Below are 25,534 nucleotides of genomic sequence, written 5' to 3' on the forward strand. Positions count from 1 at the left end.
CTTACTCAATAAAACTGCACTACAATGAAAGTAAGAGCAAACAATATTTAATGGGAAAAAAAAATTCAATTGCTAAACCTGAATTGGGAAGAATAAAAGAACGAGGCTGAGTAGTGAAGTTCCAAGCCATTGCTTCACCCGCAAATTCATCTAGCATTTCTCTAGTGCATCTCACGGAACTAAAGAAAATCATGGATTGATTCAACAAATCCCCTCTATAATGTGGGTTAATCTTCTGTGATCTGCTGGAGTTTATGAAGGATTGCCATGGAGGCAGTATGGTACACAAGCTCAAATTTTATATGAAAAGTATGTCATTAATTTATGTCTGAAGACTGAATAAAAGAACATGTGTTGACTTTCCCATCTTCCTCATCTCAGGCTGAGGCTCTCCAACTTTTAGGATTGCTTTGATCCCACATGTAGGGAGAAGTAAGGAAAGGTAATACCATAATCATTAATTCACATGACATATATCTATTAATCATTGATCATGTGACGTATTTGTTAATCATTAATCATGTGACATGTACATGGAATATACTGTTAAAAATAGAAAAGTTCCCTCTTATATTCTGTCTTTGCGAAAGTATTAGTTTTTAATCCTTAAATAGCATAACCAACATAACACCCACCCTTCCTCATTCCCACCCCTGGGCACATTTTAGCACTTAACACTCCCTGACTCTTTTCCCTTTAGTGACCTACTCTGAGAATTTCTTCAATCAGTTTTTGCTCCCTTGTCTGGCAAGTTAATAAATGTGTCTTTGACTATTTCTTGTGTTGTTCTGAGGTCTTTCTTTTATTCTTTAAATCTATGTTAGTCTAGTATGAACATCTGAATCCCTCTCACATGGCATTTATTATTACAGTAATTTAGTGTGAGACAGGTTACACAGCAAAGTGGTTAATTTTGGATTCTGACTGCCTATTATGGATCCAGACTGCCTAGGCTCTGCTACTTACTCTGGAAACAGGCAAATTACTTAAACGTACTATCCCTTAGTTTTCTCACCATAAATGGAGAAAATGGTAATACTTGTCTAATTAATTGTGGGGAGAATTAAATAAATTAATATATGCAAAGTTTTTAGGTGTTCTATTTCTAGTCAACTAAACACTATATCTCCCACTGATTAGAAGTAAATAAAAAAAGGAACCAACTGATGATTTTGAAAAATCATCAAAAAGGAAAATTGTGGGAAGGAGCTAAAACTTTGAGAAGTAAACCACATGAGGGTGAATATTTCACTTTTTCTCCGTTTTTCCTGTTTTTGACCCAAAGGCAGTCCTCATTTTTTGACATGGGCCATAGAACTATGACATGTTTAAAAGAATTGAAATCATAAAAGTATGTTTGCAGACCAAAATGGTATTAAACTAGAATTCAATAACAGAAAAATATATGGAAAATACAAATGTTTGGGAATTAGGCAACATGCTCCTATAGAACCACTGGGCCAAGAGGAAGTCACAAAAGTAATTACAAAATAATTTGAATTATGAGATGAAAATAATATTGAAATTTGTGGGATGCAGCTAATAAAGTAGTGCTTACAGAAATTTAGGATCCTAATATTAGAAAAGTGTCAAATCTACGATCTAAGCTGCCATCTTAGGAAACTAGAAAGAATACATTAAACTCAAAGCAAGCAGGAGGAAGAGAATAATAAAAATAAAAGCAGAAATCAATGCAATTGAAAATTAAAACAATTGAGAAAATTGATGGAGCCAAAAGCTGTTTCTTTGAAAAGATAAATAAAATTGATAAACTCTACCAGACTGACCAAGAAAAAAAGAGAGAAGCTATAAATTATCAATATCAGGAATGGAAGAGGGGACATCACTACAGACCATAAACCTTAAATAACAGTAGCAAAAAATTCTGAACAGTATTATGAAAATAAAAGGAATAACAGATAAAATTAAGCAACTTCTTGAACAAAAAACTACCAAATCTAAAGTTTTGGAAGAACTTCTCAAGAAGAAATAGATAACTTGAATACTCCCGTACCTATTACAGAAATCGAATTTGTATTTAAAAACTACAAATAAAACTCTGTGCTAGATGGCCTTCCTGGTGAATTGTACCAAAAATTCGAAAAAATAGTAACAATCTACACAAAATCTTCAAGAAAACAGAAAAGGGGGAACGCTTCCTAACTCATTTTATGAGGCCAGCATTATCCTGATACAAAATCAAAGATGCTGTAAGAAAAGAAAAATACAAACCAATATCTCATGAACTTAGACATACACAAAAATTATCAACCAAATCTTAGCAATAGCAAATCCAATCCAAAGGTATATAAAAAAGATTTACCCAAGGAATGCAAAACTAGTTCAATATTTAAAAAAATCTATCAATGTAATTCATTAAAAAAGAAAAACATATGATCATTCCAATAAATACAGAAAAAGTATTTGACAAAATCTTACATCTGTAAAATAAGAATGTCAGCCATAAAATAAAATACTCTCAGCAATTTAGGAGTAGAAGGGAAGTATGTTAACCTGATAATGGACATCTACAAAAATCCTACAGCTATTTTCATAACTGACTCATAAAAACTCAATATTTTGCCACTAGGATCAGGAATAAGACAAGAATTTCCTCTTTCATCTTTCCTCTTCAATGTCATACTGGTGGTCTTAACCAATGTAATAAGGCAAGGAAAAAAATAAAAGACATACAGATTAGAAAGAAATAACTAATGCTGTCTCTATTTGCAGACAATATGATCCTATCTGTAGAAAATAGCCCCCCAAAAATCTACAAAAATAGCTAGAAATAATGTTTATCAAAGTTGCACAAGATAAGGTCAATATACAAAAATCATTTGTCTCTAAACTAGCAATGAAAAATGGGGAAATGAAGTCTTTAAAAAGCACCATTTTGCTCATAAGTAGAAGATAAAAACAACAATAAGCAATCACATAGAGACAGAGATTGGATTGGTGGTTACCAGAGGGGAAGTGGGGAGAGAGGAGAGAGAAAGAGATGATTAGGCACATGTGTGTGGTGATGGATTGTAATTAGTCTTTGGGTGGTGAACATGATGTAATCTATACAGAAATCAAAATATAATGATGTACACCTGAGATTTATGTAATGTTATAAACCAATGTTACTGCAAAAAATAATAATAAATAAAAAAAAAGAAAAAGCACCATTTATTATAGTACCAAAAACCATTAAAAATTTAGGGATAAATCAAACAGAATATGTACAGAATCTGTATGCTATAATCTATAAAACATCGATAAAAGAAGTAAAATAAGATAAAATTAAATGAAGATATATACAACATTCATGGATTGGAAGACTCATTATTGTTAAAATGTCAAGTCTCCCTAAACTGATTTATAGATCATTAGGAAAATGCAAATTAAAACCACAATGAGCTATCACTACATACCTATTAGAATAGCTATAATTAAATTTTTTAAAAATTGGCAATACCAATCTCTAACAAGGATGTGAACGAACTGGAATTCTTGTACATTGCTTCTAGAAAGGTAAAATAGTACAGCCACTTTGGAAAAAAGTCTGGCAATTTCTTATAAAGTTAAACATACACCTAACATATGACCCAGCAATCTCATTCCTGGTTATTTACTCAAGAAAAATGAAACCTTAGATCATACAAAAACCTGGTTTTAGTGGCTTTTTTCTTTTCTTTTTTACTAAAAATTCAAAATTACCCAAAAGTTCTTCAGGTGGTAAATGGATAATCATACCAAAATACATCCATAAAATGGACTATTACTCAGCAATAGGAAGGAATATATCACTGATACCCACAAAACTCAGGTGAACCTCAAACACATTACGGTCAGTCAGAGAGGCCAGACTCAAAAGGCTACATACTGTATGGTTCCATTTATATGGCATTCTGGAAAAGGCAACTTAGAGAAACAGAAAAAGATCAGTGGTTTCTAATGGTTGGAGGTGGGTAGGAGAGGTTGATCATTAAGGAGTAGTAAGAGGGAAGATCTGGGGCGATGTAAATGTTCTGTATCTTGACTGTGGTAGTGGGTATATGACCATTTCCATTTGTCAAAAATTCTAGAAGTGTACACCAAAAGCTATGAAATTTACCATATGTAAATGTTTAAACAGAGAATACTAAACAAAAAAGATATTGGAAGATATGGAAAGTGGTCAATAAATATGACTAGCATTATTAATTTTGACAATATTTGCTATTATTAACATGGCTAGACAAGAGGAAGATGGCCTAAGAGAGGTACAATTGGAATGCTTTGATAACCAATGTGAATTCAATCCAGAGGAATGCAGAGGCATGAGAGGAAGCAAGAAGAAATTTGTTCCATAAAGGAGTAAGAAAAATAAACTAAGAAAGAAATATTGATTTATAGGGGCCAAGAGTCCAAATTACCAAGACTTAGTTGATAAACTCAAGTTTGATCTGAATGGGCATCAACAAATAGAGGCTTCCTTGAATTTCCTGTGAGGGATGGGGAAGTAATAAAACAGGCTTCTACTGTCAGGAAGAGTGGAAGGGCCATTCTCAGCAACACGTGTGTATCCAAGCAGTAAATCAGGGGAGGATACCCAAAGTAAAGTAAGGCCACAGGGAAAGGGATGTGGGCAGGTGTCCTGGAAATCAGGGCACCTAGACCACTGGGTGCAGAGCCAGGCTCTTGACTCCGAGGGACACAGTAGCCAAAACTAAGCATCCATTCAGAAAGCCAACTGGACTCAGACAACTGATGTGACTGCAGCCTGGTGCTCATGGCCCAAATGCATCCCACCAGTAACCCAGACACCAGTGTGGAAGGAAGCAGCAAACTTTGCCAGAGGTCCACTTCCTCAGTGAGGTTTTGGGAAAGAGTAACAGAACAAAGTAGAGGATGGAAGGAAAGAACCACTAACATAGTATGAAGCTGAGCTTTCACTGGCTCTGTGTCAGGGTCACTTTCTACAGATGAGGAGCAAAGGATAGTGCCTGAAAACAAAAAAACAAAAAAATCAAAGGGGTAAGAAGATAATCTCAGGAGATCCCTGGGACTGCTTCATGGAGGAGATGACATTTGATCTGACTTTAAGAGATTTGTACATCAAAGATTGGGAGAGATAAAAGGAAGGGAAAGGAAAAGAGGGAGAAAACAAGGAAGACTGAAAGATAACGGGGAAGAAACTATTGAAAATGAAGGTAATGTAAGCAAAGACAAAAAGCCACATGTAGAATATGCATAAGTAACAGGAAATTGGCTAATCTGATGGGAGCAGAGTGCATGGAGAAGCAGCAGGAAGTGAAATCATTCACAGGGAGGCATAAGCTCTTGCTTAGGATGTTAGATAACGGTGTTTGTAAACCGGGGAATAGGACAATCTGGGTTATTTACTTCCTGGTACTGTTAGTTCACAGCTTCACTCAATTAAACAAATATTAATTGAGCAACTATCCTGCCTAACGGCCTGCAACGTGCTGTGAGTAATTCAGAAATAATATGTCCCTATGCCTTTAAGTGGAGTTTACAATCCGGGAAGCAGAATCCAAAATATCTACAAGAAAAAAAAATAGTTTAAGTAAAAGGATTAATGAATCTGCCTTTGAGTCTTTGCCTACAGGGTACGAAATCAATAAGCACTTTCTGAATGTTTACTATTTGCAATATTCTGTGCTAGATATTATGACCTATATTCTCAAAGTAGCCTTGTTTTCTTTTTACTTCCTTCTCTTCTTCCCTTCCTTTCTAGAACTTAATATATCTAGATCTGCTACTACGTACCAGTCAGTGTGTAAGCCAAGAGACAAATAAGAAAGAAACCACGCTGCAAAATGAGATTTAAAAATTCCGTTTTAGAGATGTTATCCACTTCTGAGACGGAGAATAGTCAGAAAATTTGTCCAGGGTCAGACAGGGAACAAGTTAAGGAGCCGTAATTTAGCTCAGGCCTCAAAACCTTAAAACCATTGTTTTTGGGGCTGGCCTGGTGGCATAGCAGTTAAGTGAGCGTACTCCGCTTGGGCAGCCCAGGGTTTGTGGGTTCAGATCCTCGGCACGCAGCAACGCACCACTTATCAATCCATGCTGTGGGCGGCGTCCCATATAAAGTAGAGGAAGGTGGGCACAGATGTTAGCCCTGGGACCATCTTCCTCAGCAAAAAGAGGAAGATTGGCATCAGATGTTAGCTCAGGGCTAATCTTCCTCATACACACAAAAAATAAATAAATAAAAACATTGTTTTACACTGAGCAAAATATAGCCTCTGAAAATTACAATTATAGAGATTAAAAGACTCATCATTTGGTTGAGAAAATTTCTCCTGAAAGAAGGAACACTAACGTTCAATTTCGTGCCAGATAACGTGTTCCCCAGAGTCCACCTCCTTTTGAGATAGGTGATTATTCAAGCTGGCTGGAATATTACCATTTCTATTTTTCTCTTTACTTTTATGTTTCGATGTTGATCTTTTTTCTTTCTTTCCTTTTTTTCTTTTAGCCATTTTCAATTAAGATTTCTAATTAGATTCCAAATTTGAGACACATTTCTAGTAGAAAGCAAATGGTGAGAGCAGTAATTAAGGGACAGCTGTGTCTTGTCTTTCTGGGGATGAAAGCCCTTTCTGAGGCTTTTTGTTTCTAAGTTATGAAATCCTACGGAATTTGTCATGACTTTTTTCTTATTTTTTAAATTTTTTTGTCTTTCTCATTTTTTTTATTTTTTCTTATTTTTTAATAATAAATAATTGATCTAAAGAAGTCAATGCCCTTTCCAATACAGATGCTGACAACCTCTCTTCTGGAATAAGTGTAGGCTAATGCTAATCCTCTGGTCTTGGAAACTTTTATTGCTGCAAATACAAAATCACATTTTATAAAAAAATCAAATCATTCTTTAGGTGCTAAAGTAGGCACTACCCCAAGTCATTTTCCTCACTTTATGACTTTTTTAAATTATGAGATTTTTACAAATCAAGGAGAATAAGCATTTTCAGTGGAAAGGAGTGTGATTCAGAGCACATGAGGTGTGAAGAGTGTTTTTTTTGTGGTTTTCCTTTGTCTGTTTGATTTAAGAGAACAAATATTACTAATACTGATATTGAAAATTACTTAGTAAACTCATACTGCAGTACTCCTTACTGGTACTTAAGGCTATATTTTCACATGCAAAGTATAATCAGAATTTGAAGCAATTAACCATATAATTCAGGTCAAGAAAAATCTTCTGCCCGAAAAAGCTAAACCATTGAAGCAGACAGATTTTTTTTTTTTCTGGCTTGAATTATCTAGATTCTAGAAAATTATCTAATATAATTTAATGTGCACAGCCATAAAATAGGTTAAGTTACCTAAAAGCAGGCCGGCCACAGGAGCATAAAGAACCTCTTAAAATGTATATTTCTAAGAGAGAAACTTTGGAAACACTTCCTGATGTAAACCTGAAAATAGTTTGGGAAATATCAAGTTGTGGAAAGGTACACACACACATACATATATATACACATATGCACATATACATATATGCATCTAGACATATATTTGTTTGTTTACTGTAGAACTTCTCAGAACCTATAATATGGTAATGTGCACTTAAAGCTCCTTAGAGTGTTAGAGTAATCAGAAATTTTCAAACTTTCTTGACCCAAACCATTTCATGCAGAAAATATCCTGGAACTAGTGTTTAGAGGAATGAACACATTGAGAACCTCTTTGCACAGTCATATGATGTTTACACTGTGCTTTGGCAGGAGGTATAAGAGGGTGAGGTTGGGTGGTAGAGTTGAAAGCATCTATACTCAGAGGACCAGGCAAGAAGACCAAATGACATTGCATAGAAATGTCAAGGGCATAAAGTGGCCAAGCAGAGCTGGTCCAAAGGCACCTTACCATGGCCAGTAAGGCCCTACGGGACTGGGCCAGCTCCCATATTCATTTTCAACCCAACTTCACCTTATGTCTCTCTCTATCTTTGTGATGACTTAGCTACAGCCACTTTATCCTTCTTTCAGTCACTTTATTGATTCACTGCTGTTCCATCTGCCGGGGACTCATGTGTTCATACTTCAGCTCTTAGTTTAAGTATCATCTTCCAGAGAAATACCCTTTATTTATCCAATCCACAGTAGATTTCTCTCTTGTCCCCCAATATTTTCTCCCACAGAACTCTGCTCTTTCTCTTCATAGCATTTATCATAGTTTTTATTCATATATTGATATTTGCTTATTTCATGTTGCTTCCACTAGACTGTGAGCATCGTGAGGAGGGGGAATGGACCATGCCTGTTTTGTTCAATTTTCTAAAATCACCAAATACCTCATAGATGAGTGTTTGCCATATAATAGGTCTTTGGTGAATATATGTTGATTTAATAATAAATAATAAAAATAATTAGTTAATCCTCTCACATTTCTGTCTAGGCTTGGCCTAACAGAAATCCTCAAAATTGATTTAATTAGACACAGAAATCAATTCTTCTTTAGCATATGGTCAGCCATCTATAACACACAGTCACACATATTCTAAGACACCAAACTGGCACTTTTGTAAAATATTTTTTTTTAATAATAGGGGCTATAAGTTTGAATTAATAATCACTCTAAAGGAATATTACGTGTTGATTACTGAGACTCACTCTTGTATCTGCTTTATTGTTGTATTCCTCAAACAGCTCTGCTTTTTGATTATTGCTTTGCTGATTTCAGAGCTCTGTAAAGAACAAAAGGACAAAGTGTTAGGATTTGGTGTTTCACTGAGAACTTCTCTAGCTAAAATATTTAAGACACTCATAATGCCCATCACTCCAAACTTGAGGACTTATTGTCATCACAGGATCCATGGTACATAGCTATTTCTTGTTTGTATTCCAAATTAATCTGCTTCATTCAGCTTACAGATTTGCACTAGACAGAACTATAGCTGACCCTTATTTATTTGCTCACATGAGCCAGGCACTATTCTAAGTTACATGGATTAACTCACTTATTCCTCATAACCACTGGGCAGGCAAGAGTTAACTCAGCAGGCCTGAGTTACTGGAACCTGCACATTCCAAAGAAAGGCCTGTCTTCAAGACTGGCCTTTGGTCAGCTCCTGGAAGATAAACTTTGAGCTCTTGGAATAGTCTGCTGATAAGAATTTTTGTCTGCCTGAGGCCTTGGCCTGTGCTGTTCCAGTTTGACCAGATATGTTTATGTTGAACACCTGTTTTTGCGTGGGGGAAGGGGAGGCTGAAGTCTGAATAGCTGAGGTCAATCAGCTGATGCTGCAGGCTTATGTGACCGACCCCTAATAAAACCACATGACTGACCCCCAATAAAACTCTAGAGACCAAAGCTCGGCTGAGCTTCCCTGGCTGACCACACGTCACACATGTTTTCACACATTGTTGCTAGTAGAATTAAGCATATCCTCATGTGACTTCACTGGGAACGGACAACTGGAAGTAGGTGGCTGTACCTTGCCTCATGTGCCTTACCCTTTGCTGATTTTAATCCATATCCTTTCACTGTAATAAACCGTGGCTCTGAGTATAACAGCTTTTCTGAATCTCTAGCAAATCATCAGGCCTGAGGGTGGCCTTGGGGACCCCCACACAACCACCCTATGAGCTAGGTACTATTATTATCCACATTGTATAGACAGAGAAACTGGCAAAGAAAGGGGAGGTAACTCAGAGTCCCATGGCTAGTTTGTGTCAGTATTTTAATTTGAACCCAATGACCCAGTTCCCGAGTTTTGGCATTGTACCACTATGTCATGTTGTTTGTCAAAATACTTGTTATTATATGTCATTCAATACCTGTATCAAAAATGCTACCTTGTTCTTTTTCCCATTTTATTGTCAGGAATGATAGTTTTCAAATTGTAAATTTACTATCAATTACCAAGATTTCATTTTATTTGTTAAAAAGAGAAGCATAACTCTTACTGAGTCAAAGTTGTTCTTTAGCCACGTATTTTATTTAAAACAACCTTTCTTCCAGTCTGGTCAATAATACAGATGTAAACCTAGATTTTTCTCACTCATATTCTCATATATATCTTCCCATTCTATATGGTTTATAATGTAGGAGGATGAAAACTATAAAGAGTCAGCTTTAAATCACACCACGTCTTATTTAATTTGGGGGAAACAAATAAATTATCACAATTTTTCTTAAGATTTCTAATATTTTTAATCTGATAGATCCAGAGTTGCTTTTATGATAAATGTTAGAAAAAACTAGTTCACAAGAGAAAACATGAAACTAATCACTCAGTGGCTACTAAAGAAAATACAAACCATCTATTGATTTCTAAACATGAAAAAGAAAAATAATATACCAATTACGTAGAAAAGTCGTAAGTTTGCTATATCAAGCTCTTATTCAGGTAGACTTTTCAAAAAACACTGTTCTAATTAGTAATTGTCATTAGGTGTCTGAGATAGTAGCTTTATTCTAACACTTGAACAAAACTGTAATTCATTCTCCTATCTTTTTTCAATCCACCCAAAGCTAAGCATTGCACTCTATTGTACATACAGTGGATGACAGTGTCTTGTCCTTATCACCAAAATAGATGGCATATCTCTCACTATTTTGAGCTGTCATTACATCCAGGAAGGTAATGAGTCTACCTTGCAATGTGGACGTACAGAAGTCAATGTAGTCTCATATGGTTCATAGCGTCCAAGCAAGCCCTTGAAATAACCTTCAAAAACACAAGTCCACAGAGGAAGGGCAACACCTCACACAGCAGTGATGAAATACATCGAATGCAAACTGGATAACTGTGCAACTCCAAAGAACAAAAGTTTATGATGCAGAAGGATCAACTGTGTTATGTTAGCCTCAGTATTTCAGACTTATTTTGATCCCATTATGATGTTATCATTTGTCAGCTCACATCATGTACCAAGAACCCAAATCCACTGAAGTGTAGGTCACCTTAAATAAACATCCCACAGAATTAATGTGAACGAAAAGCCTTATTTAACACTTATCATTACCTTTACAATAAATGATGAAATAGAATATTTTTCTTAATTAGGATATAAAAGTTTTCTTTAAGCAGAAATACGAAATTCTGTTTTAAACAACTTCTGGATGTTATACTGAATTAAACATTATTACTTAGGATTAAAATATGGAATAGTAAAACAAAAATGAGAGTATCCTCTCTTGGGCTCCACCTTATGCTACAGAAGTTGGTGCCTTCTGTGGTCCCTATAGCTATGCCCTCTATGGTCCTGAATGGGGCTTTCATCACTCACATTCTGTCTCTCATTCTATCCCAGAGTCCTTGTGTGATGGGGATATAGCTGAAGTCAAATCTGGCTATTTGCCTTTTCCATGTTGCCCCATGAAAGAAAGCTGGGCTTGAAATGCTTTGCTGTTGACCCCAGACACCCTGGGTGATTCCAAGCCAAGAGCCCTCATCAGTGAGAGGTTTTGGGATACTATGCTAAAGGCAGGAGCTGAGTGAGGTGGAGTTCAGAAAAGATCAGGGAGAGAACATGCCATGTATGTAAGGAAATTGTGCGGTACAGAGGTCCTCATGGATTCTGAAAAACTCACACTTGCCTTTGCCCCCTAAAAGATCCAACAATTAAAAGCCTACTTCACAGATATACATGTAGTTACCAGAACCTATTATAATTAACTGTCTCTAAAATAGATGTAAAAATTTAATTCTATCTCCAAAAGCTGGTTCCTACAATATTACTTTTGTTCCCCAATTCCCATCCCTTATTGCAAAGGCAAAGTGGAATTTAGCTGACAATGAGATTATTCTCAAAATGATCTTCACATCAACTAAAAAACTACAAAAAAACTTCTATTAGAATTACTAATTCAAAAAAAGTCTCAGGATGCAAGGTAAATTTGTAACAATAATTTTTCTATATAATAGCAATAAACAGAAAGTAAAATTTTCAAAATAAATGAATATAACTCCCAGTAGCATTAATAACCTGAATCACTACAGCAGTAACAACAAAATCAATAAACTACTTATGAATAACTCTGTAAAGAAAATTATGAAAAGCTATAAAGAGAAATAAGGAACTTTAACATATGCATGAGTGGGAAAGTATTTACAACATAAATATCCCTTCTTTCCAAATTAATTTATATTTTTAGCAGAATTCCAATCAAAATCCTAATGAGAGTAATTTTAGATCCTGTTAAAATTTTCTAAAATTCATTTGAAGAAAGAGTTGTGGATCATAAAGAAAATCTGAAATGTGAATACTAGAAAGAAGTTTTGCTCTATCTAGTGATAAAATATATTGTTGTGACACAGCATTAAACACAGTGCAGAACTGCCTTAGAAACTGATATAAAGATTAGTGGGAAAATATAGATATCCCAGAAACATCCCATTTTATGCATTCACTCAACAAATATTTAATGCCTATCATACACCAAACACAATGCTAGTTATTAAAGGGACAGTACAATTTCTGCTCGCAGAAAGTTTGATGGGAAAGAAAATAATAGCTATTTTCATTACAATAGATATTGATACAAACGGGCATAGGATTCCATGGATACATAAAGAAAGGGAATTCAAATTCAGAGTATGATAAAATGAGCACCACGAATTAATGAGAAAGAAAGGAATTGTTTAATAAATGTCGAGATAATTGCCTAGCTTTTTAGAATAAAATCAAATATGTTCCATTAGACATAGATATAAATTCCAGATGTATTATGGAACTAAATACAAATAAAATGCAACATAAAAAATAAAGAAAAATGAAATTGGTTATTTATACACCTTTTGAGAGAGATTGTCTACTTCTGAAACTTATAAACACAAAAAGAAATTAGAAAGGAAATGCCTGGTAGATTGGACTGTGTAAAAAAAAATTCCCTAAGTTAAAACAAAATTTAAAAAGTAAAGCAAATACGAAATTATTTGCAACAAATGCAAAACACCAAAATCTATTTTGTATAAATATTCAATACCAAAATATCAAAGGATACTTCATAATGAAGAAACAACTCATTAATAAATATATGGAAAAAATGTTCAACCTCATTAGTATTCAAGAAAATAGCCCTTAAAACAATGACTGACAATATTTCGTCTCACAAATTGGCAAAGAAGAAGAAATTTTCATGCTTGATGCCATTTTGAAATTGCTTTGAATGCCACTTTCCTACAACCCCTAAGATCTCTAAAAGTATTCCTACCCAGTCCCAGAAGATCTAGGAAGTATTCTCACCATACATAATTTGCACAAGATGCTCATTTCTGGCAAACTCTATGTTAACTCCCACTAAATCATAATACCCTTTAGGTAAGTGACTGTCAAGTATTCATCATGGTATTACAGGTACCGCACCCAACACACAGGAGGCATGAAATAAATGTGTTGAATGTTGGATAGATGAAATAATGAGCTTGTTTCTTCATCATTAAAGTAAACAAAAGATTAGCAGACATTTGTTCCTGTCCAAAATGTCCATAAGACATTTGGGTCATAAGACATTTGGTCTATAAGACATTTGGTCCGTAAGATATTTGGTCTACACCCAAAGGTCCTTGACATTTGGTCTGTCCAAAAATTCCATTAGACATTTGGTCCATGCCAAAAGGTCCTTGATATTTGGTCCTGTCCAAAACCATTTGGCATGGACCAAATATGCTCATGGACATTTTGCACAGGACCAAATGTCTTGCAAAAGTGTGATGCTGGCTTCTCAAAAAATATGTTTCATACCCTTTGATCCAGCAATTCTAATCCTGAGTTTCTATTCTAGGGAAGTAACCCTAAATATAGATAAAAGTTGTATACACAAAGAATTACTACAATATGAGTTAAAATAGGAAAAATGTAGAAACAGCCGAAAGACTCAACAATAGAGCAATCTTTGAAAATACTGTGTTATATTAATTTGATGGAATATTGTGTCACCATTAAAAAGAAGGGTTTAAAATTCAGGTTTAAAAAAGCTGATACCAAAATATTAAATGTAAAAAACAACTTAAAGTTGTATATCTCGTATATAACAGGCGTTGTGTGGCAGATAAGACTCAGCATACAATTCTATCCTCACTACTCCTTAACTATACCATGAACAAGTTACTTAGCCTCTTTAACCCTCAGTTTTTATAAAATGGAAAAGTAGTAACAATCTCACCTATCTCAAAGTGCTGTTATTTTTAATTAAAAATCAAATTAGATAATTCAAATAGTGTTAACAGTACCTATCATCCAATAAGTATTCAGTAATTGTAGCTATAGCTTTTATTTGAATTATTAAACAAAAACAAGACCTATGCATACCAGAAATTCTACATGCTAATACATCAGTGTGTTGGCAGTAGTTTTGTGCAGTAGATTTTTGGCTGTTCAGAACCTTTGGAACATCTCTCCTATGCTCGGGAAATGTTCCACCTTACAAGTTTACACATCACCAGGATGGGCACCAGAAGTCTACTTCTCAGGCTTCCTTACATGTTAGAAGTCTAAATTATCCCTAAAGGGATATGTGGTAAGAGTGCTAGGGTAGAAGTGTGTGATTTAGGCTTTTCTGATAAGATACCATTGTGCAAGCTTTTTAATTCAGAAGCACGTGCTTCACAGAATCCATCTGGCAATCCGTTCTGAGAGGTGACATCTCTGCCAGCTCTCAGAAGCAGTGAGGGCAGAGGTTCTACCATCAGGCCCAGTCAGCAGTGTAGGCAGGAGAGCCTGTGCCAGCGATAGTAACCGGGGGTGTCCTGGAGTGGTGCTCGTGTGTATTTGCCTGGGCTTGGAGCTCCTGAGCGGGCAGCCTCCAAGCCTGATCCTCTGTTCATTAAGGCTTTAATGGATCCTACCCACTATTGCCTTCCTCAGCCCCTTCTTCCATAACACAAACACACACACACACACACACACACACACACACACAGCCATGTATACATATATGTGTACATAATCATAGTTAATGACTGCGTTGGCAAAAAAAATGGATACTGTATAATAAAATCTTTTTCAACCTAAAAATTCTTTTTTTCTTCAGATTTTAAGAGAAATTAAAACATTTTCATGGCCCCCTAAAAGCACTGTAGGTCATTGACACTGCCTACTGTACCTGATAGAAAAGTCAGCCCTAGCTAACATTTTCAGATGAATTCCTTTTCTCTTTAAACTAGCTAGAGTCCATTTTGTGTTTGCAGCTACAAAACCTGATTATACAGATGGAGACACCTCAGTGAAATTTTTACTTTTTTTCAACTTTTTAGGAATTCTCAAATTATTTGAAAAAGCATATATTACTTACTAAAAGGAAGATGATGGGTTAAGAAAAAGGAGAAAAAAATCTGGCCAATTAATGTATCATCAGTAGTTAATAGCATTAAATAACAAACTTTACATGCATATCTCAGAGACTCAAACTGGAATGAGACTGCAAAGATCATTGTGGAAAAAATGTCATTAAGTCCAATCACTCCTCTGTCATTTGAATCACCTCTACCCCATACAATGACCAAGTTGCCACCACCAGTGATATTGACTGAGCTCAGTAGTTCACTATCTCAGGGAGAAAACCAGATTCTATCTCTTGATAGCTTTGACTGCTAGAAAGTTCTTTAATACTGAGTAAAAATATATATTCCTGAAACTTTTTTTCCCTGAATGCATCTCCAATATCTGAGTAGCCTCTATCCTCCCATTTTAGATACCCAATATCAATGCCTTGGAATCATTGCACAGCAATCCAACTCAAAAGACTTTTATATCTACTCCACACAGTTGTTACTTTGATTCTGTATCCATCTGTCATTTCCCTGGGTAACCTGTTGCTCCGAAGCGGAGACGTGAATTGCTAAATCAGAGGTACTGTCTCTTCTTTCTCTTCAGATCACACTTCATCATTTCTTTGACTCCCATCAAAAGAAAACAAAGTCACACTGGGCCATAGTTTAAAAAGAAATTAGGAACTCAATACAAAATTGAGATGTTAGTGTTTTGGTAAGGAAAACTTTTCTATTTTTTTTGAAGCAACTAGCCAAAATGGAATAGTGAATACTATACAAAACTAGGCGTCTGACAATACAGATTCTAAATCCTGATTCTGCTACTAAATCCACATAACCTATAAAATCCAGATTCTTCCATCCCTTGAGTGATAATTTAGACTCTTAACATTTGATGACTTCATGTCTAATAAAGAATTAGATCCCTAAGTCATTAGCTAATGAAGAAGTAAACTTAAAATAAAACTGTTCAGCAATCATTTCATTCATATTTAAGGTTTCCTTTTAACCAATGAACAGAAGTATTAAGTGGGATTGAAATCAAAAGTACACCATCATTAAGTTATCCTTCTGATGGTCATCAGGTATGCATTTTTTCTGCTCTTGGAAACTCACAGATCTATATGCCCCATGCTCACAGATAAGAGCTACCACCATCAAAAAAATATATATAGAAAGACTACGTAGACATAAATGAGGACAAAACCTGTGCCTTTATTAACTGAAAATCCTTTCCCCAGATTCATTTGTCCGAAAAATACTGGATTCTTGTATAAGTTATGGTAACACTAGCTTTTGAAATAGCTAATCATGACATCTCAGTTTCTTGTTTAAGTTATTAACTCATTGATCCAATTTTTGGTTGAGGGGGAGCAGGAAGGAGTTCCACTTTATTAAGTCCTTCAGGAACTCAGGCTGAGAGAAACCCCACCATCTTGCAAGCAAGTGGCTTAGTCACCCTGAATATGGAAATCCAGCAGGGAGGCTAAGGAAGAGTGAGAATGAGGATCACATAAGAGACCTTTATGGGCCAGGTCTGGAGTATCACATGATATGCCTGGGCGCAGTGGGGCCTGAGCAGCCATAACTTTACACCTTGGAAGGGAACCAGGATCTCTGACGGACAATAGGTCATAGCCATCACTTTAGCTATAAGCTAAAGATTTTGTGAGGCTCCATCAGTCCAAGGCAGGTTGCATACATTTATCTATTCCGGTGCTAGATGCCTAAATAATGAAGTAGGTAAAAGGAATGATTCAGAAAAGAGGGCTTTGGTAAAACTGGCATCAGAAATTGTTGCAGCCAAGAGTATAATCAGAAGAATGTGGTGATTATAAGTTGCAAACACATTAGGGAGGATAGACAACAGGGGTCCAGGAGAAATGTGGTTCTGAATGAGAAGTATCAGAAATATCTTTGGGCAAAAGTTATATTAGAAGAGGGAATTTCTAGGGGTGTTCTTTTCATAGTCATATAAAAAAAGATAAAAATACTCCTCAGGCTGACATTCAGAACATTTTATGATCTATCCCTTTCCAGTCTTCTGTACTAGTTCTCTACACAGATTTTTGTCTCAGTCATTTCCAAAATGACTCTTGTTTTGTGGCCTCTGCAAATGTCCTTTGTCTGGCGGCACCTTTCATCACGTTGCTAAACGCTGGAACTTGACAAACCCAACAAAGCCTCCTCATGTATGCTAGGAAGAATATTCTCCACCTTTGGAATTCCCATCTTATTTATGTTATGGTGGCTTGTTATGTGGTTATTTATTTGTATATTATTATATTAAACTACTTTTTTTGACACTTTACACTATCATATATCCTTTTATATAGTAAGAGGCTAAAATGTTATTGAGTGAATGATTGAAAAAGTAAACAGATTTATATGTTAAACTAGTGGTTTTTAAACATGTTGCATACCAGAATTACTTGGGGACTCAAGAGTCTCAGTCAGTATTACTGGGGTACTCTGCATTTCTAAAAAGCTCCCAGATGATTTGCTTTCATCAGCTTTCAGAAAAATAGATGACTGTGCTGAATCTGACGTAAAACTGTTAAATCATATTTCAGACAAAAACACAATGAGGCCAGTGGTTTTAATTATGTAAACATAAACTGATAGGCACATGATTTAACACCAGAAAGTTTAGTGAGAATTGGGATCTATTTCTTAGTACAAGTAGTTAAAACTTCTCAAGAAGGGAATATCTATTCCATTTTGCATTGTCTAGTGCATATTAGGTAGTAAAAGAGATGACTGTGAGTAAGCCACAAAGTAATAATCATTACAACATTACCTTTAGTACCCTCGTGAGAGTGAGGAAATAAAAGAAATAGTTAAATATTAGAGAAAAAGACATATGGCAGCAATATGTGGGTATTAGTTGAGAATTCATTTTAAATTAAAAAAGAGAAAGTCAATAGCCTAAGAATCCTAGTGATTGCTTACCAAATTCCTTCCTATAAGCCTAGGAAAATGTATGCTGTGAATCAAAACTATAGGCATGGCTAATAAAGGGAAACAATAATATTATTGTAAGAGAAAAAGTACATATTTTTATTTGTTTAAAGTTCAACCAGCTTTATCAATTTTGAAATAATATAGCTTTGAAATTTTGCTCTTTCAAGTAGTTTTGTGCACAAGTGGTAAATACTACCAGTCAAATGTCATAAACTGTCCTGTTAAAAATCATCTTTCAAAACATGGAAAGACAGGCAGAGTGAGGATGACAGAGAAGCCCTCAAAATAGCCTACAGATCAAGTGTTATTTAGGAATAAAATGTTTTCTCCCAAAACAACTTGCAAGATTACCTTTCAAGGAATGTCAAAGCTAATAAAGACACTTTTGTCCCCCAATATATCAAAGGAATGGAGCCAGCTAGAGACTCAGTGAACCTATGATAATGGTCCACCCAAGAGAACACTTAGAACTTAGGGCCTAAAGACAGACTAAATCTGACAGACTATTTCCTTTGAAAGGAAAGCTTTTAGGAGATACCACATATTGTCTCATAAAATGGTAGATTCGAAGTGCAGAATAAAATAATTACACAAAGACCTAACCATAGAAGTTAGCATTTTTAAGGATTTATAATATTCAAGTCCTGTGCCTAAAAACACTATCTCATTATCATCTCTGCTTTAGTTGTTTCCCCATTAGAAAGGCTGATAGGAGCCCAAAACATCAAGGCCAAAAGAAGAAGGTCAAGAACTAAGAACAGACAAGAATGACCTCTACTAAGGGAGATGGGATCTAGGAGGCTATTGAGACATATGCTCTTGTAGGGTTTATATTGTAAGTGACAGGGAAACCATTCTTTGAAAATCCAGATGGCTTTAGAAAGAGATTTCAGAAACTAGGGTTATATTTGAGAAGCAAAGACAAAAAGATCAGTGTCAAAAACTCAGAATGTTACTGGGTTAGTTTCCACATGGTTCTGTAATTGTAGACAGGAAGGCCAGTACTGTGGTTCCCTAAAGCAGTGCTGTGCTATAGCAGCTGATCCAGCCCCTCAGATTTCTCCCAAATCTGCATTTAGCAACATCCCTTTAGTAGCTTGAAATCAGCCACAGTTGGGAGTATTTATACCTGGAGAATGGGCAAACACTAAAAATCAGGACTTTTTGTTTTGTTTTGTTTTGTCTTGTTTTCTAAAGAGCCAGTTTACCAGCACACCACTGCCCTAAAGAGATATGTTCAAGACATTTATGAACTATGACTCCAAAAGAAGAGACGAATTAGAGGAGATATACTAAAGAAAATCCAAGGAGGATAACGATAGAGATCATCTGGGCCTAGAGTAGATGTTGTCTTAACGACAAAATACCTTTGAGATAATGTTATCCCATTTAGGGAGGTTTGAGTAAGTAAAATCTGTATGACTATTAGATGCTTTTTGTATATCCAGAAAGAGATGACTTTATATGTCTCACTATAAGAGCCCCTGTTACAAAAATTCAGAGTAGCATGTTAGAAAAACAAATGTCTGGACCAAAATCAAAAAGAAAGAAGATACTCAGATGTAGCCAACTGTACCTGTGCTACATAAAGTAGAGAACAAAAGGGGTCAAATCAAAAAGCAGATTAAAGTGTTTAATTGTCATCTGAGCCTTCCTCAAAAATGTGAGAGAACAGCAAGGAAATGAACAATAGAGGCAGATCATTCTCGTTTAGAAAACATGAAGCAAAAGAAAATATTTCTACTGCCCCTAAAGAGATGAAAGTTACTTAAGGCTTGAAAAATGTGAAAAAAGAGACTAGAAAAAAATTGTCAGGCAGAACACATGGTTCTCACTAGACTATTAATGGAGAGACAGCCCACATGACCACTGAGGAACCCAATTCTACTCAAGCTTCTGTGTGGACCCTGCTAGCTGAGACTGAATAGAATGAGAAATCAAGGGAAGAGAAATTGGAAGGTTAATTTCTTTGGGCTTTATGTTTAGATATAATTTCTCCCTTGTTAGAAGTTTATAACATTAAAAAAAATAATTCATTCTACCAAACATTCAAAGAAGAATTAATACCAATCCTTCTCAAACTCTTCCAAAAAAATAGAAGAGGAAAGAACTCTTCCAAACTCTTTTTATGAGGCCGGCATTACCCTAATACCAAAACCAGACAAGGATGCCACAAGAAAAGAAAGTTACAGGCCAATATCCCTGATGAACATAGAGGCAAAAATCCTCAACAAAATATTAGCAAACTGAATTCAACAATATGTTAAAAGGATCATACACCATGATCAAGTGGGATTTATTCCAGGTATGCAAGGATGGTTCAACACCCACAAATCAGTCAATGTGCTAACACCACATTAACAAAATGAAGAATAAAAGTCATATGGTCATCTTAATAGATTAGAAAAAACACTTAACAAAAGTCAACATCATTCATGATAAGAACTCTCAACAAAATGGATATAGAGGGAAGGTACCTCAACATAATAAAGGCCATATATGACAAGCCCACAGCTAACACCATACTCAATGGTAAAAAGCTGAAAATCTTTCCTCTAAGATCAGGAACAAGGCAAGCATGCCCGCTCTCATGACTTTTATTGAACATAGTTTCAAAAGTCCTAACTAGAGCAATTAGGCAAGAAAAAGAAATAAAAGACATCCAAATTGGAAAGGAAGATGTAAAACTGTCACTCTTTGCAGATGACATGATATTATACAGAGAAAACCAAAAAAAGTCCATCAAAAAACGATTAGAACTAATAAACAAATTCAGTAATGTTATAGGAAACAAAATCAATACACAAAACTCTGTTGTGTTTCTTTACACTATAACAAACTATCAGAAAGAGAAATTAAGAAAACAATCCCACTTACAACTGCATCAAAAAGAATAAAATACTTAGGAATAAATTTCACCAAGGAAGTGAAAGATCTGTATATTGAAAACCTTAACACGTTAATGAAACAAATTGAAGAGGATACAAATAAATGGAAAGATATTCCATGCTCATGGATTGAAAGAATCAATATTGTTAAAATGTCCATACTACACAAAGCAGTCTACAGATTAGTGCAATCTCTATCAAGATTCCAATGGCATTTTTCAGAGAAATGGAACAAATAATCCTAAAATTTGTATGGAACCACAAAAAAACCCGAATAGCCAAAGCAATCTTGAGAAAGAAGAACAAAGCTGGAGGCATCATGCTCCCTAATTTCAAACTATATTACAAAGCTGTAGTAATTAAAACAGTATGGTATTTGCATAAAAACAGACACATAGATCAATAGAACAGAATAAAGAGTCCATAAATAAACCTACACATATATAGTCAATTAATTTAGGACAGAACAGCCAAGAATATACAATGGGGGAAAGGACAGTCTCTTCAATAAATGGTTTTGAGAAAACTGGACAGCCACATGCAAAAGAATGAAACTCAACCACTATCTTACATCATACACAAAAATTAAGTCAAAACTGTTTAAAGACTTGAACATAAGACCTGAAACGATAAAACTCCTTGAAGAAAATGTAGGCGGTAAGCTCCTTGACACAGATCTTGGTGATGATTTTTTTAAGCAGACACCGAAAGCAAAAGCAAAAATAACTAAGTGGGACTACGTCATACTAAAAAGCTTCTAAATAGCAAAGGAAACCATCAACAAATGAAAAAGCAACCTACTGAGTGGTAGACAATATTTGCAAATCATATAGCTGATAAGGCGCTAATATCCCAAATTACAAAGAACTCATACAACTCAATAGCAGAAAAAAGCACAAACAATCCAATTTAAAAATAGGCAAAAGATCTGAAAAAAACATTTTTTCAAAGAAGACATACATATGGCCAATAGATATATGAAAAGATGCTCAATATCATTAATCATCAAGGAAATGCAAATCAAAACCAGAATGAGACAGCACCTCACACCTGATAGAATGGCTATTATCAAAAAGACAAGAAATAAAAAGTGTTGGTCAGGATGTGGAGAAAACAGAACTCTTGTAGACTGTTGGTGGGCACGTAAATCGGTGCCACTACCATGGAAAAGAGTACAGAGATTCCTCAAAAAATGAAAAATAGAACTACCATATGATCCAGCAATTCCACTTCTGGGTATTTATTCAAAGAAAACTAAAACGCTAATTCAAAAAGATATATGCACCCCTATGTTCATTGCAGCCAGCTCTTGTAGTCTAGTGGTTAAGATTCAGTGCTCTCATCACTGCATCTTGGGATCATGTCCCAGCCAGGGAACCACACCACCTGTCTGTCAGTTGTCATACTGTGGTGGCTGCATGTTGCTGTGATGTTGGAAGTTGTGCCACCAGTATTTCAAATACCAGCAAGGTTACCCATGGTGGACAGGTTTCAGTGGAGCTTCCAGACAGAGACAGACTAGGAAGAAGGACCTGGCCACCCACTTCTGAAAAAATTGGCCTTGAAACCTCTGTGAATAGCAGTGGAGCATTGTCTTAAATAGCACCAGAAGGTGAGAGGATGGCACAAAAAGACCAGGTGGGGTTCATATCTGCTGTATACAGGGTCACTAGGAGTTGGAAGTGACTTGATGGCACAAACAACAATATTCACCGCAGCATTATTTACAATAGCCAAGAAATGGAATTCACCTAAGTGTCTATCAATGCATGAACGGATAAAGAAATTGTGGTATATATATAACGGAATATTATTCAGCCATAAAAAAAGAATGAAATCTAACCATTTGTGACAACACGGATGGACCTTGAGGGCATTATGCTAAGTGAATTAAGTCAGATAGAGAAAGACAAATACTGAATGATCTCTCTTGTAGTGGAATCTAAAAAGAAAAAAAACTCAGAGATATGGAGAACAGATTGGTGGTTGTCAGAGGCAGTGGGTGGGGGATGGGATAAATAAAGAAGGAAAAAAAATAAAAAACAGTAGATGGGTCTTTCAGGAAGTTCCTATAATAAAGAATCAAACTGTTTCCTTGGGCAGGAGACTACTGGAGGAATAAAGTCATGCTAATGAAGACAGAGGAACAGCATCAAGTCCTGTTAACATGTATAGTGTGGTGTGGTTTCAATTCTGAGAGTCTGAGCTGAGTGTGGGATTAGAAGGTTTTGGCTCTCAAATAATATCCATCTAAATGGTTTCATACTTCTCTTGTATGAATTTATTTCATATCCAAAGTGAATACAAATTATTTTAAGGTTGATGTTACTTTCTACTATAACAAAATATATATCTAATGATGAGGCTACTTTTTAAATTAATATTCACAAAATCAACTATCTATCCTGTCATAATTTTGATAAGATTGCCATTTTCCCTGATTTATTCCTGGTTTACCTCCCAATACCTCTACAGCCAGTACTTTTGAATCTTTCCACCACGTACTTTTACCCAATTATCTTCCAAAAAAAACCTCTTGCTGTCTTCCCATTCCTAACACTACTATATCATCACTTATCTAACGATGATCTATCTTTCATTTATTCAGTTATTTTTTTCAGAAGTTCAAAAAATACTATGTATTTAACATTTAAAAAAAGTTATGTGAAAAATATCACGTTTCTGGATCTTGAGGCTCAGAGTTATGGACTGTCCCAGTGGCTGGGAGATTCAAGGTAGTGGAGAGCTTCCACCTGAAACAAAGGAGGACACAAAAGCTGAGGGATCCAGCAGAGCTCAGGAACTACATGGGAAGCCAATATCTAAAGTCAGATGCATGGCCAACTGAACAAAAGAGGAGCACATCAAAAGGACTGAAGGAAGATGTCAAGGCCAAAGAACAAAATCAGGTAGCTAAGAAGCAGGAAAAAAACAGAAAAAATAATTTATCGACATTGCATTATTGGAGCATCTTTAAGTTGTCATATGTTATAATTGCGCAAGTTCTGATAAGACATATTGGACATGTGGCTAAATATAATTTGGGATGAGAAATAAAAAAATGAGTGAATTTTTGGCTTAGGGTACAGCAAGGTTCTGAAGTTCATTAACGTACTATCCTAACCTATTTCAATGTTCTCTAGAGTAGTGCTGTCCCATAGGTGGCTCTGTGATGACGCAAATATGTTCTATTTTGTTCTGTCCTAGACTAACCACTAGCTGTATCTGGCTATTGAGCACTTAAAATGTGTCTAGTGTTACTAAGGAACTGAATTTTTATTTAATTTGATTTTAGTTAATTTGAACTTAAATAGCCATGTGGGGCTAGTGGCTACTGTACAGTATTGGGCAATGCAGCTTTAGAAGTAAAAACTAATCTTCCCACCAGACACTCAAAGGAGCAGGGTCATTCTCAACTTGATGAGTAAAGAGCAGGACTTCCTGGGAACCAACAGTGTCCTCTATAGGGGTCAGACATATCTCTGGGGGGCCATCAGGTTGATTGTTAAATCTGAATGCGTTAAGGGCACACAAAGAACATGGCTGTGGTGGGGTCAGGGTGGGGGGTTCCATTCCTCAGGATTCTTAATTCTGATAGAATTGCACTAGAGTAACACCCCTGCCTTTCTCCTCCCTCCTCACTCACTTGGGCTTCTCACTCTGTTTTGAATCAGAAGAAACTGTGCATTCTTTCCTTCTTCCTCCCTTGTGGTAAGCCTATAACAGTGGGCTCTGCCCCATGAGGAAAGCCTGCATTTGTCCAGCTCTATCTGAGCGGGTGGCTAAGTTTAATTCCAGAGTGAAATATCAGAAGCTCAATCTGGCATCAAGTATGTCATATCATCCAATCAAACTTTCATCAGTAATAAAACTGTTATTTAGAGCTCCTTTTGTCTGACTTTCATGCTTACTAATCACTTGCTTCCAAAACATAGAGGGAAAAGAAAAACAATTTATTGACAACCCCCCTCCTCAAAACTTCGACACTCAATATTTGTGATCATTTAAAGGCTTCAAAAGTAAAAGGTAGAATTTGTCTTTGTCTTAGACTCTCTTTGTTCTGAGAGAGACAGCTTGAATGATACTTTTAGGCATATACACAAGCTGTACATGTATCAGTTTGTATTAAGACAACCAGGAGCCCGAGGAGTAGATCATATGAAAGAGTTTTGTACTGAGATTAAAGCCTTTCCTGTCCTTCTTGAGTTGGTCCAATCCTGCATTATTTGCTTTCGCAGCATCTATTCCTTCCCCTTTGTGGCACATCATATCTTAATTTGTGTGATTCATTAATGAAGAGTTTACAATTCCCGCTGGATTATAAACTCCATAAGCTTCATAAGGGAAGAGACTATGTGCATGTTTTAATCACCATTTTATTTCCAACACTTGGAATAATGACTGGCACGTGGATGATATGCTCAATAAATGAATAATGTAATATTTCATTTAAGGACATAAAAGATTA

The 25,534-nt window shown here is 35.7% G+C and overlaps 1 protein-coding gene across 1 annotated transcript in view; it reads right to left on the bottom strand.

The window, feature by feature from the left end:
• INPP4B (inositol polyphosphate-4-phosphatase type II B) overlaps window positions 1–25,534 on the bottom strand; it is a 599,434-nt gene that overhangs the window by 354,629 nt on the left and 219,271 nt on the right. The window contains exon 2 of the mRNA XM_058550121.1: window positions 8,610–8,683. The gene's annotated coding sequence lies outside the window, so the exon portion shown is untranslated. The remainder of the gene's footprint in view (window positions 1–8,609; window positions 8,684–25,534) is intronic.

Source organism: Diceros bicornis, chromosome 11 (genome assembly GCF_020826845.1).
Source record: "Diceros bicornis minor isolate mBicDic1 chromosome 11, mDicBic1.mat.cur, whole genome shotgun sequence".
NCBI lineage: Eukaryota > Metazoa > Chordata > Mammalia > Perissodactyla > Rhinocerotidae > Diceros > Diceros bicornis.